The sequence below is a fragment of the Stenella coeruleoalba genome (genome assembly GCF_951394435.1).
Source record: "Stenella coeruleoalba genome assembly, chromosome: X".
NCBI lineage: Eukaryota > Metazoa > Chordata > Mammalia > Artiodactyla > Delphinidae > Stenella > Stenella coeruleoalba.
The window spans coordinates 39,472,284-39,486,996 of NC_137152.1; the positions used below are offsets into that span (position 1 = coordinate 39,472,284).

The 14,713-nt window shown below is 43.2% G+C and overlaps 1 protein-coding gene across 4 annotated transcripts in view; it reads right to left on the reverse strand.

The window, feature by feature from the left end:
- SHROOM4 (shroom family member 4) overlaps positions 1–14,713 on the reverse strand; it is a 215,281-nt gene that overhangs the window by 56,181 nt on the left and 144,387 nt on the right. Inside the window, exon 1 of one of the 4 annotated variants that reach the window (XM_079910776.1) lies at positions 2,141–2,362. The exons of the other annotated variants lie outside the window; for them this stretch is intronic. The gene's annotated coding sequence lies outside the window, so the exon portion shown is untranslated. Of the gene's footprint in view, positions 1–2,140; positions 2,363–14,713 lie in introns of those variants that run through there. 4 annotated transcript variants of the gene reach the window in all.

A 14,713-nucleotide genomic window follows, 5' to 3' on the forward strand; every position in this document is an offset into this window, starting at 1 on the left:
CTGTGTTATTCCGCCAGCCAGTCTCACCTTGTTCCACCTCCAGTCACTGCTTTTAGATCGTATCATGTCAGACAACAACTGGATTGTGGCACTTTCCTATTCAAGAATCTTCACTAGTTCCCTATTTCTTAACCTTTCCTGCAGCAAGTGTAAACTGGATCAGACTTTCAAAGCCCTTTATAAGCTATCTTTACCCACCCAGCCCAACCTCTCATGTCTCTGTTCCGATCATACCCTGCAACCAGCTTTGTGCCTCTGCTTTTGGTTTTCTAGTAGAATCTAGCACAGGCTCTGGAATTGGACCTTGGTTGGAATCCACCACTTAAAAGCTCTGTTGCTTTAGACAGGTGCTTTCACTTCTCAGAGCTCTAGCTTCCATGACTGTAAAGTGGGGATAAGAGTACCTAGTTAATGGAGTTGTAAAAAAATCAAATGAGACCATGAATGTCAACTGCCTAGAATGGGGTTTCAGTTGTTACCGTGAATATTCCCTCTGCCTGGAATGCCCTCTCTCATTTTGTTACTCTAAATCCCACCTGTTATTCAAGGTACTGCTCGAGTAATGTCTACTCCAGGGAGCTTGTCCTTAGTAATCTAGTCCCCACAATTTAGCCCATCATAATATAATGTTTGATATTGCTCATCATCATTTCATGTACGTTAGTCTCATCCTACCAACTATACCAAGCCAGCAGGCAACGAGACAAAAACAAGTGAGACAGATCTACTAGGTTCATAGCCTAACTACCATTTTGGATGTGTGATTCTGTGTAAGTCACTTAACCTATCTGAGCTTTAGTCAGTTTTCTTATCCAAAAAAAAACCAAACCAAACCAAAACAATAATCCTTACCTGGCTAGGTTATTGTGGGGATGAGAGAGAATATTCTCAAAGCATCTGGGACACATACTGATGCATAACAAGTGGTCAATATGTAGTAGGTGCTATATTAAGGGCTGTCAGCTCAGACTTTTCCTTCTCGATGGTTTAAGAGTACTTCCATCCAGATTTGTCCATCCACTGTCAAGGTTCCACTAGCATCACTCCCTTGCCACACTTTGAAAGATAGCTTACAAAGGCTCTTACTCTCTCTAGGGTTTCTCCAGGAGTGGGAAACAACCCTAAAGGAGACAGAAGCAAGGCAGTGGGGGCTTTGGGACCACTGGGAGAAAAGCACAAGCTGCAGGGAGGAAAATCCCAGTGGAGGAACTGTAGCCAGAGCTGGAGCCTTCTAGCCCTAGATTAGGAAAGGAGAGGAAACTATCTATAGGGTCTAATACTTGGCCTGTTATTCTTCCTGAAGAGGCCTAGACTTGGAGTCAGTCCACACTCACATTCCAATCCTAGCAGTGTGACCTGGGGCAAGTCACTTCTCTGTTGTAGACTCTTTATCTGTAAAATGGAGACGATCACCATCCCTTACTCATGAGTTAACGTCTGGATTAAATGCAGTCCCATGTGTGAAATCACTCAGCATAGTTTAACTTATAAAAACATAACACTATTAACTTAAAAAAAATAACAACAGGGACCACTTATTGGATACTTAAGATGTACCTGGCACTGCACACTTTGCATGCATTAGCTGATTCAATCCTCACTCCAGCCTTATCAGTAAGCGCTATTATTATGGCCCCTTTACAGATGCAGAAACAGAGACACAGAGAGCTGAACTGCTTTGCCAAGAACACACAGCTAGTAACCAGCAGTTGAGAATGAGGCTCAGGTCCTCCAACCCTTTTTAGGATACCACACGACCCCGCCTCCCCAAAGAGGGATCTATCTCAAAAAGCTTATACACCTAAGGCTTCTCCTAGCCATTCCTTCAAGAAGCAGTCAGAAAAGGGAAGTCTCAGTAGTCCTAAAGTTGAAACCATCCCCTCCTTAGGCAGTGGGGAAAGAGGATGAGGAGAAATAAGCACAGAGGTAAGAAAATGCCAACCACCAACCATGTAGCTCCAGGCCTAGCTGTGGAGGCAACAACCCCTTTCTCCTAAGGCACTATCATTAAACACACACCCTATCATTCATTACCCCCAAATTCCTTTCTTAGGAAGCAAAACGGGATATTGAAGAAAGAAAGCCAAAGGGGGAAGAGGGAGCAGCAGCCATGATGGCCATGGCTACCAGTAGTACCTACCATAGAAGTTGCCCAGGATGGGGAGATGGCTTAGGAGAGAGCTGGTTATCCAGCCAGCTCAGATGCTCCTCAATAACCCCTCCAGCCAGCCCCCTGGGCTTCTTTCTGCAGGCTGGATCCTCCTTTAGCAGAAACCCATCTGCCTTCCTTTAAGTCCTCTTGACAAGAGGGGCCATCAGCCCAAGCCCCTGAGTGTGATTCAAGGGGCTCAAGCACAGCCAGGTCCCAGTTCCAAGAACAGAAAGGAGTAGCACTGAAGGCAAGGTATGGCCATCAGCCTGGTTGGGCCTAGAGGAGGCCACAGCCTTAGGGAATGAAAGCCAGTGTCAAGAGCTGGATAGGAGTGAAGACGCTGCTCCAGAAACCAGCCAGCACCCTGGTGGCAAAGGGAAGGATGAAAGGCAGTTCCAGCAGCATAAACAGCCCCCCTGTTCCCTACTCCAGCCTCCTCTGAGCCCTGGCCCGCCCTCTTCCACAGCTCAGAGGCCAATAAGGAAGCTGGGCCCCCAGCCACTGCTAGAACTCAGGAAAGGAGCAAGGAAATGATGTTTGGGAAAGATAAAGCGGGTGTCTAAAAAGAATTTTTAAAAATACACGTAAGTGAGGGAGAAAAATACCCCAGACACATACACTTAAAAGAATTCCTGTGCTTCCTGGACTGGGTTGACCCCACCCAGCCATCTCCGCAGGTCCTCTGGGCCCCAGAAAAGGAAAGCCCAGATCAGCCAGGCCCAGCAGCCTCCAGGTCTAGAAAAGCAAGTAGCACTACAGCTGATTTTACATAGATAGGGGCAAGTAACCTAGAGATCTCCCAAGATGAATGTCCTGCTGAGATAGAAAGATTCACAAACCATTCTGGGCTGTATTTTCAGGGTCTGCACGTCCTACAGGCACCTGAGCAGACCCAAAGGAAACTGCATTTCACACCAGAGCCTCCAACTCCAGAACAGTGCTGCTTGGAGTAAGCATCCCTGCCTCTGCCATGATTTTGCTCTGACCTCTGGCAATTTACTCCCCCTCTATGGGCTTCTGTTTCCTCTCTGCAAAATAAAACATTAAAGTCCATTGTCACAAACAACCCATCCAACTATGGCATGCTCTGATGTAATAGTCCCAGGCCCCAGCCTGGGGGTCCACATGATGTCCTCAATGACCTATGCAACAGCCAGAACCCAGAGCAGCCCCACAGGAGTATGTTGCACACACTAAGCCCAAGCTCAGGCATCAGAATTTGATTTCTGTTGGGGATTTAGAGTTAGGGTTTTCCCTTCATAATATTCCTGGATCCCCACTCCAGTTTCCCTTGGCCTCTGGTCCCAATTCCAGCCATTTCTGGCCCCTGAGAGGGTTTATGTGAGCTTCCTCAGGACAAGAATGATGCCAGGGCCTTCGCTTTCTAGGAAAATCATGCCGGGAGGCACCTTCCCCTCTCTTCCCTCTGTACCTCCTAGGGAGGTTTGGGTGGACTTTTGTCTGTTCCACAAAAGGCAGGTGCCAAAGCCCTCCTTTGGTAGTTAGAAGTACTGTAAGGGGGAAGTTTGGGGATTTTATGTGCATGTGGATCTGGCTTGGAGTCTCAGCTTTCCCACCCATTAGTTGTTTGGCCTTGGGTGTGTCACAGAGCCTCAATTTCCTCATCTGTAGTGCATGCCTGGCACGTGATAGGCATTCAATAAATGATATCCGTTATTAATATTATCCTCTACCCCAAATAATAATGGGAAGGGTATTGTTAGTGGCTAGAAAAAGAATGTCTTCAAGCCAGATGAAGAGGAGAGCAAAAGGACTACTTAAGAGAATGTTCAAATGCCAAGCCTAGTTCTCTAGAGTAGCACTCCTTAAACTTCAGTGGCCAGACTAATCACCTGTCCATCTTGAATCAGATTCTGATTCAGTAGCTCTAGACTGGGCTCCAGATTCTGACTTTCTAACAAGCTCTAGAGTGATGGTGATGCTGCCAGTGTGATAACCACATTCTGACGATACACTAGGGAATATAATACCTTTAGTGTTAGCAGTACACTAGGGAATAACCCCTGGTCTGAAACAGCATCAGAATAAACAGTCCCTTCTAATGTCAATATTCAGGCCTGGGTACCCAGCCTTCCCTAATCTGGTCGCCAAGTGCCTTCCTCGCTCCACTCAGTAACCCAGTCCATAAAAATGCTTCCCTGACCCCCCATTTCCTAACAAAGTAAAGAATAACAAATTTGATAGCAGTCTGGCCCTGTCAGTGGCCAGGTGGGCTGAGGAAGTTTTGATTAAAGGTGCAAGCACGTTCTTGGGACTGGCTCAGGTAGGGAGGCAGGGTGGAGCATGACAGTTGGGTAGTCACCAGAGGAGGTGATATGATGGGCAGATGGGCACAGATAGCATATACTGAAGAAATCCTTGGGCAGAAGATGATTAGAGAGTAATGTGAGCAGTTTGGCCAGTTTGGGATTTAGAAAGGAGGCTGGGAGATGGGGTGGAGGTAAAAGAAGTACCCTCTCACTTAGCAGAGCTAAGTTCCAGACAACATGAGCAAGTATCACCTCCTATGTTCAGGGGAAGGAAAAGATGACTGCTTCTTTTCCAAGCACTCAGAGGATAAGAACTTGGCATGGGTGCAAAGAGGGTGAGCACATGCAGGCAGAAGTGGCAGATCTGTCAGAAGCTGGCTCCCAGAACAGGCCTCATAAAGGCTGTTGTGAGAGGTGAGGGGAGGGAGGTGGACCAATTCTAGAAGGAGTCAACCACTGGCTGCTGTAGTGGGGTGTCACCCCAATACCTTCTGACAGCACTACCAGTCTCTGAGCCTGGCTCCCAGCAGACCCCTCAAGAACTACTTGGAGGGAGGAGGGTAGAGGGCAAGCAGAAAGAGAACCGTGGCTCTGATCCAACCCAGGGCAAGAAGAAAAATATGGCCCCTGTTGCTTGGGGTTATGCTTAGCCTGAGGTCTGGCCCATACCTACTGCAGGCTCTTTCATTTTTTGAAAGTGTTTAGATAAGGAGAAGCACAAAAGAGTGTCCTTGATTAGCTCCATTTACTTTCTGTGGCTCTTCCAGCCTTCCTCACCCCAAAACTGCACATTCCACCTGCCCCACATGAAGGAATCCATGCTCATTCTGGCCCGCTCAGCAGGAAGGGAAGCCCGCACACAGCTGGGGGACAGAACAATGCATGGCTTGTTTATCTGACAGAAGGAGGCAAAAGTCGCTTGATCACTGTAGAGATATCCCTCGGATATAGAGCCCTGAAGGCCTCCTCTTACCCTCACACTGTTACCTGAGGGACCCTGAAACCTGGTGATCTGGAGACCTTCCTTATACAGACCCAACCAAGGGAGAACATGTATGTGTATGTAAATGTGTGAATGTATATGTCTGTATACATGTATGGGTATGTATGTGTGTATCTGTGTGTATATCTATGTGTATGTGGGTGTATATATGTATGTATAATTTAAAAGAGAACTTTTAGGACAAGGCCTTTCTTGTCAGTTGGGGAGCTATAATTTGGGTCATCTGAGATACAGGTACTTTACATAGAAGGGACTACCTCCCCTCACCTCTTGGAATAGCCAGGTCAAGTACTTTCATGTAAACCTGCTGGATCCCCCTCTCCAGCCTCCACCTCAGGATCCATTCATGGCTTAAAGGAAACCCAGGGTAGTGAATAAGAAAGGAAAGGGATGTTGGGGTGGGAGTAAAGACTCCCTGAAATGCTGTGCTACGTGTCAAGGGGTGTCTTGTGGCTTTCCAAGTAAAGAGCAATACCCTCATCTGGTTAGGGCCTTTACACTTGAACTTTTGCTTTCATTTCTCCACTTTTTCACATTGGAATCTTTAAAACACAGGGACACCTCTTTTTCCAAAGAAGGTTGGCACGAAGCAACCATATGAATGACGTGGGAGAGCTCTGCAAATATTAGGGGCTAGAAAAATGCTTAGTAGTTTAGAAACACAGTACTTGGAATTCTCTTTCAGAGTGGGCTGTGAAGCATACTCTATCTATGTATATCTGATAACAAATACCCATCATAGACTATTTCTTGTCAATGATCCCAAAGGCAAGGAGGTGGATGGTGCATATTTCATAGCTTCTAGAAGCAAGGGGAGCAAGTCAAGAATCTGAATAACAAAGAGGGCTTTTCTCTCTTCCCTTATATACAAAAGCTAAGGGTGCAACACCAGAGGCCTGAGGGAGACTTCAGAGGAGCACATAGAGAAAATGACAATACGTTCACAGAACCCCATCTGTTGAGTCAGCTTCTGCTGTGATGACCAATTTCCTAAATCAACACCCAGGGTGATAAAGAACGTGGAGGATGTTTGTCCTCCAGCTCCAATTTCTATCAGTAATATTTGTAGCATCCCTTGGGAAGAAGGTTACAGGAATAATATAAGATTTTCTTTTTTTTCCCTTTCAGCCAAACACCTCCTTCAGCTCAAACTCAGTATTGGAGTACCAATTTTCATCAAAATGATGGACTCCACCAAAGTTTTGCCTAAAGTCAAGTCTCAAAGCCTTTAGAATTGCTTCTGGCCACTCCCTGAGTCATCTCCACTGCTAAAGGCATGAAGCCCAAAGACAACGTCCAATAACAGTGAGGACCTAAATAGAACCAAGAGAACCTACTCACTCTGCTTTGAGCAAACATGACAGTAAGGAATGGCTGATGCTCAGCAGAGCTGGAGCACAGTGAGCAAGGTAGACAGTACAGGGACATGAGGTTAGTGAAGTGCCAAGGCCAGATCATGGAGTTTCCAAAGGCCAAGATAGTAAGTTTGTGTTTTATTCTCAGTGTAGTGGGAAGTAAGTTACTGGAGGTTGTTAAACAGAGGACTACCATGATCTAAGTTTTATAAAAATCTCACTTGGCTGATAGATTTAGGCAGGACAAGAGTAGAAGCCAGGGAACCAGTTCAAAAAGGCTCTTATAGGTAAGAGATAATGGTGATTTGTTCTAGGGAGGAAGCAGTAGGGGTAGAGAAAAGAGGTTTGATTAGAGGTATCTTGAAGAGGTAGAGCTTACAGTATTTGTTGATGGATTGGCTGTGGATAGTGAGGGAAAAAGAAGAATAAGCCATGACATTTGGGTTGTCTGGCATCTGTACATTAGCACAGAATTCATTCCCGAAACTGAGTCATTAGTAGTTCTTAAAAAAAAAAGTTGGCAGTCTTTAACATTCTTTTATTCAAGCATTTATGGAGCTCCTATCTACATTTAACGTGCTTGGAGAGGTACTATGGAACATGCCAAAATGAAGAAGATATAATTCCTGTGCTCAAGAAATTTATAGTGTGGTAGGGGGTGAATAAAAATAGCTAAGTAACTAAACAGGGCAGAATATCGTGTCATAAAGGAAATGCTAACAAAATGAGAGTTTTAAAAAGGAGAACAACAAGGATTTACTGTACAGGGAACTATATTCAATATCCTGTATAACCTATAATGGAAAAGAATCCAAAACAAGAACACACACACACATACATACATACATATCCAAATCACTTTGCTGTACACCTGAAACTAACACAACAACATTGTAAATCAACTATATTTCAATAAAAATTTAAAGCCACTCATGTAATAAAAACATTATTAAGCAAGCTTCCTTAATTTTTTGTTGAAAACACTATAAAATTGCTGTCTAAAACCAGACAATGAGGAAAAAAAGGGGAAAGTACAGCTAATTGAATCAAGGAAGACTTCACAAAGCCTCTGATTTTGAAGACTCAGGACAATTTCAGCTGGAGGAGACTGGGGAAGAGGTCATGCCAGGTTTTGCAAAAACAAGAGTGGATAAAGCAGGAATATGCTGAAGGAAGAACACAGTTTCTGTAAGGCACACAGGAAGTAAAATTAGAATGATGCAACAACACGGTGGGCCTTAAGTGTCAGGATAAAGCATTTACTTTACCAATAGGCGAGAGAGAGGCTTTGGAGGTTCCAGGATAGGAAAGCAACATGGTAAAAGCATATGTTAGGAAGATTATTCTCATAGCCACATGTAGAATGAATTATATGGATAAATACTGAAAGCATAGTGAAGTGAGTAGGCTAGTGTAATAGACATAATAAAAGGTAGAAGTAGAGCAGTGACAGTGAGGGTGGAGCAGAAGGGAAGGATGTGAGGAAGGACACAAAAGACAGAATCAAGAAGCTTGGACTACTAATTAAATATGGAGTAGAGAGAGGAGTTAAGGTGACCATGAAACACCTAGGAGAATGGTGGTATCACTAATCCAGATAGGGAAGTTGAGAGCCAGAGCTGGCTTCAGGAGTCATGAGTTTGATTTTAGACATGAGCGTGTTTGATATGCTGTCAAATATGCTAACACATATATATGGAATCTAAGAAAAAAAAAGGTCATGAAGAACCTAGGGGTAAGACGGGAATAAAGACACAGACCTACTAGAGAACGGACTTGAGGATATGGGGAGGGGGAAGGGTGAGCTGTGACAAAGCGAGAGAGAGGCATGGACATATATACACTACCATACGTAAGGTAGATAGCTAGTGGGAAGCAGCCGCATAGCACAGGGAGATCAGCTCGGTGCTTTGTGACCGCCTGGAGGGTGGGATAGCGAGGGTGGGAGGGAGGGAGACGCAAGAGGGAAGAGATATGGGAACGTGTGTATGTGTATAGCTGGTTCACTTTCTTATAGAGCAGAAACTAACACACCATTGTAAAGCAATTATACTCCAATAAAGATGTTAAAAAAATGTAGATAGTCATGTCCAGCAAGCAGCTTGACATCTGGGCTGCAGTGCCAGAAAGAGGTTAGGGCAGCGTATGGACATGTGATCATTATCCACAGAGAGGAGGCAGCCGAGGCTGTCGCAGTGGACGTGACTGCCCATGGTAAATGCATGCAAAGGAAAGAGGGTGGATGACATATCTCTACAGAACAGTTACAGAGGAAGAAGAGCTAATCAAAAATACAAAACAATAAAATGCCTTTTTCAATGATATTGGCAATATATTTTTTTAACTAAGTGTCAGCAAAGTTGCAGGGAAAGAGGCATTCTTATACATTGCTGAATGGGAATGGATTGGGTATACATTTACTAGAGGGAAACTTGCCATATGTCATCAAGAGACAAAAATGTTCCTACAGTGCTTGCTTTAGCTGACATATACTAAAATTGGAACAATACAGAGAATATCAGCATGGCTCCTGCACAAGGATGACATGCAAATTTGTGAAGCACTGCTTATTTTTTCTGGAATTAGACAGTGGTGGTGGTCATACAACCTTGTAAATATACTAAAAATCACTGAATCTCACACTTAAAAGTAATGAATTTTATGGTAGGTGAATTATATCTGTTTTTAAAAATGTTCCTACCTTTAATCTAATCTTTCCATTCCAAGGATTCTATCCTAAGAGAGCAATTAGAGATGCACACATTGATTTATGTACATGAAGTGTCATCGAATGCAGGGTTATTTATAATGTAAAATTAGGAATATCCTAACTATTCAACATTTAGGAAGTTAGGTGAAGTACTGTATATCTACAGGAAGGAATAATAGTCTGCCATTACAAAAGTGAAAAAACAGTATACAAACCTCTATGTAGTACCAGCCCAATTCAAAAAATATATATCCATACACATATATTCATGTATAAGCATACACATATTAAAAGGCTGAATGAAAATGTACCAATATCTTACCACTAAGTATTTATCTCTGTGTGGCAGAATTAAGGGTCATTTTAATTCTTTATACCTTTAGAAAATTTCAAAATTTTCTACACTACACATGTATTAGTTTTGAATGAGAAAAGGTTTCCAAAGAAAAAGGACACCTTTCTACACAGACATATCATTTACCCTGGCAACTGTCTAATACAACTGTCTGACACATTCCTAAGTTAGAAATCTGCAATTATACTTATGATTCCACTTAACTCTTTCAAACATCTGGATTTTGCCCTCAGGGAAATCAGCTCAGAGCCCACCAACCTAGTAAAATGGTTTCCCCAACAAATGCTTTCCTGCTTGGCAGTGGATTCCTCTGTTTATGCTACTAATTAAAAAAAATTCCATCTGACAGTTTTTTACCCCAATGTCAGCACTAGTTGCTGTTCTTTGCTGTGAGAGGTGGCCAGGGCTGGAAGAAGGAGGAGCAAGTTGAGAAGAGGCCAGTCAGAGGAAAAGGGAGGTCAAGTCAAGGTCAGCATTATGGCCATGCCCAGTGGGTTAAAATTTCTTTTTACTACTCAGGGCCTTCTTGGCTTTAGTTTTTCCTAGGCGCCTGATGGACTTGGTGGGACAAAGTTGTGTGGAGAGGGGACAAAGCACAGGAAAATCTGCTGGGGGGGGGTGGTGGCAGCAAGTACTATTTGTGAAGCCGTTTAACTGCTAATATTTACAGTTCACAAAGAACTTTCATAGACACCATTCTATTTAATCCTTCCAACAACCTTATAAACTCCATGTTAGAAAAGAAAAAACTCAAGTTCAGAGGTGAAGTAAATCATACAAGGCTTGAATCCAAGTTCTTTGCTTCCAAATTCCTGTGTTTTTGTCCCTAAACAGTAGTTCTCAAAGTCTGTCGAATAGATCAGCATCAGCATCACCTGGGAAATTTGTAAGAAATGAAATTCTGGGGCCCCACTCCAGACCTTTTGAATCAGAAACTCTGAGAGTAGAGCCCAGCCATCTGAATTTTAACAAGCACACCAAGTGATTCTGATGCACGCTCAAGTTTGAGACACATCACTCTAAAGAATGTTATCATACATTTGAAAACAGATTTTCAAATGGCTTCTTTAAAATACTGGCTGCTGCTGGTTTGACTTATGTGGGGTCTTGTCTTCCAAGGGAGCCTGGGAACCTTCCTTCAACTTCCAGTGGCTATGTACACAATAGAGGGCAGCTGCTTGAATAGAATTTGGGCTCCAGGGGCAGGAACATTCTACTTCATGGCGAGGCGCATCCCAGAACCAAGAGGGCAGTTCCCACATCACAACTTCCCGTGTTGAGTGGAGATATGAGCTGGCAAGCAGCTGCCATATATCTGTCCCCCTTGCTGAAGTTTCTCTTCATAAAGCTTTCACATGGTTTCACAATGCTCTGCATGAGCCGCTGAGAAATTCCCTGATCTGATGTATTTACGTTTACGAACCTCTAGTTCATCAAGCTTTTCATTTCTTTGCATTTCAGTTTGGTTTTCTAATGGATTTGGAAGCAACAATTTAGAAAAAATAGACAGCAATTTGCAAAATTATTTTCCTTCTGGGGAACCTGGACTCCCTACTCCCACCTCCCCAACCTACTCCCTACCCAATTTCCTCACTGCAGGTAACTGTTCTCGTTCTCTCTCTCTCTCTCTCTCTCTCTCTCTCTCTCTCACACACACACACACACACACACACACACACAATCATACACATTCCTTCCCCATGGGATGGAGAACAAACAAATCAGCATTTTTTTTGTAAAATTGGACTTGATTTATATTGGATTTTAACTTTTGTCAAGGTGATGTTTATAAAATTGAAACAAAACCCATACATGGATACGGATTTAATTTGAAAATGCTAAAGCTGAAAGACAGAATCATGGACTGAAAATTATAAAATTTTCAAAATTCTAGGAGTGAACAGAATTTGTTGTATTTCCCTTTCTACACAGGTACTTGCATTGAATTCATTCCTTTATTTATTCATTCATTGATTCTTTCATTCATTAGTTATTGAGAGCCAAGAAAGCACTGTTCAAGGTGCTGGGGACAAACCAATGAATAAAACAGACTAGACAGACCTCAGGGGGCTCAACTCAATATATAATATGACAGGTAGTGCTAAGTGCTATGAAGACAGCGAAAGCAGGGTAAGGGGTAAACTGTCAGACAGGGCTATGTGAGGGCCGATTCTATTTTAGAGTGTGGTCAGGGAAGGCCTCTATTAAGAGGTGATATCTGAGCAGCGACTTAAAGTCAGGGAAGGAGCCAGGTGAATATCTGAGGGAAGAATGTTCTAGGCAGAGGCATCAGCCAGGGCAGTGGTCCCAAGGTAGGATCAGCTTGCCATGGTCCAAGAACCATGAAAGCCAGTGTGGCTGGAGGAGAATGAACAAGACAAAGAAGCGTAGGAAACGAGGTTGAGGAAGGAGCCAAGGGCCAGGTGAGTGGGTCATTGTAAGGACTTGGATTTAATTGTAAGACTGATGGGAATAAATGTGTCTATCATGTGTTTAACAGGTGCCAAGGAGTCTTAAAAAGTCTACACTATGATCCTTGCCCTCAAGAAGCTTCAATCTGTCATCCATTTAGGGAAACAAGCCAGAATTACAGGAGACTTGAAAAGGGGTGGGGATTCTTGCTGACTCATGTATACTTGTTCCTAATACTAACCAGCCATCTTTAGTAGAAAAGGGCTCCAAAGGAGAAAAAGGCCTGCCTCCTATGCCAATTTAAAAAGATTCTTCCACGCCATACTTTAGGCATTTTTATATCAAAAGCACTTATAGTGTTCGCTATGTATTACAAATATTAAAATATTTAATACTCATAACAACCCTATGAAGCAGGTGCTACTCATCTCCATTGTGCAGAGAGGAAAATCAGAGGTTTGGAGAGGTTGAGTAACTTGCCCAAGATCACAGAACTGCAAAGTCACAGGGATCGTATTCAAACACAGGCAGCCTGGCTCCAAAGCCCATGTTCTTAACCACTATTCTAACCTGCCTCACCTACAGGTAGAGATAGAAGGATGGGAAGGGGGGCATGATGAATCTACAATTGAGAATAAAAGAAAAAGTCTCCCAGATGTCCTGGGTGACCAAGAAGAGTTCTGGGGCCTATGGGAGACCTGGGGAGAAGACTGAACTAGCTAGGGAGAGAGCTAGAGAAACAGCTGCAGGATACTGCATCCATGTTGGGAGTCCATGAGGAATGTGAATGCACAGCATTCAGACAGGAGTGCTTTGATAGTGGAGACATTTCCTGTGGGAAACTGAGAGGCCACGGGACTTTAGGGTATCCTAACCTGCCTAGTACAGAATACATAATGTCTAATAGCCGGCGGCCAGAAAAACCCACATAAAGGAAGTCATGCTTGAGGTCTGGTCTTGAAGGAAGGGTAGGAATTTACCAAGATAAAACATACTTTTATAGAAGGAGTAGTATGTAAAAATCATGGAAATGTGGGAAAAAATAGTAGGGTGTATGAGGAGGGGTGGTGGGAGGTAAGGCTAGAGAGAGAGGCAGGCTGGGCCAGAACGCGGAAGACCTAGGTTGCCATGCTAATGAGTTTGGACTTTTCCCACAGGCACTGGGGAGCCAGTGAAAAATTGTAAGCATGACAATGGCAGAATCAGATTTGCATTTTGGAAAGATGTATCTGCTAACATTTTTAGGGAGAAAAGAAGCAGGTGTACCAGTTAGGAAATGAATGTTATAGTCCAAAGTGATCTATGATTCAGGGATAGAGTGGCAAGTCGGATTTGAGGCTTGTCTGAGAATGGTCTAGGAGGTAGAACCAATAAATCTTGGTTCCCAGTTGGACAAAATATGAGGGGTAGAGGAAGGAGCCCAGAGTGTCTGCCATATTTCTCACTTCAAGGATTAATTTCCAAAATTTACAAGCAGCTCATACAGCTCAATAACAAAAAAACAAACAAACCAATCCAAAAATGGGCAGAAGACCTAAATAGACATTTCTCCGAAGAAGATATACAGACTGCCAACAAACACATGAAAGAATGCTCAACATCATTAATCATTATAGAAATGCAAATCAAAACTACAGTGAGATATCATCTCACACTGGTCAGAATGGCCATCATCAAAAAATCTAGAAAGAATAAATGCTGGAGAGGGTGTGGAGAAAAGGGAACACTCTTGCACTGCTGGTGGGAATGTGAATTGGTACAGCCACTGTGGAGAACAGTATGGAGGTTCCTTAAAAAACTAAAAATAGAACTACCATATGAGCCAGCAATCCCACTACTGGGCATATACCCTGAGAAAACCATAATTCAAAAAGAGTCATGTACCAAAATGTTCATTGCAGCTCTATTTACAATAGCCCGGAGATGGAAACAACCTAAATGCCCATCATCGGATGAATGGATAAAGAAGATGTGGCACATATATACAATGGAATATTACTCAGCCATAAAAACAAATGAAATTGAGCTATTTGTAATGAGGTGGATAGACCTAGAGTCTGTCATACAGAGTGAAGTAAGTCAGAAAAAAAAAAGAAAGAGAAAGACAAATACCATATGCTAACACATATATATGGAATTTAAGGGAAAAAAATGTCATGAAGAACCTAGGGGTAAGACAGGAATAAAGACACAGACCTACTAGAGAACAGACTTGAGGATATAGAGAGGGAGAAGGGTGAGCTGTGACAAAGCAAGAGAGAGGCATGGACATATATACACTACCATACGTAAGGTAGATAGCTAGTGGGAAGCAGCCGCATAGCACAGGGAGATCAGCTCTGTGCTTTGTGACCACCTAGAGGGGTGGGATAGGGAGGGTGGGAGGGAGGGAGACGCAAGAGGGAAGAGATATGGGAACATAAGTATATGTATAACTGATTCACTTTGTTATAAAG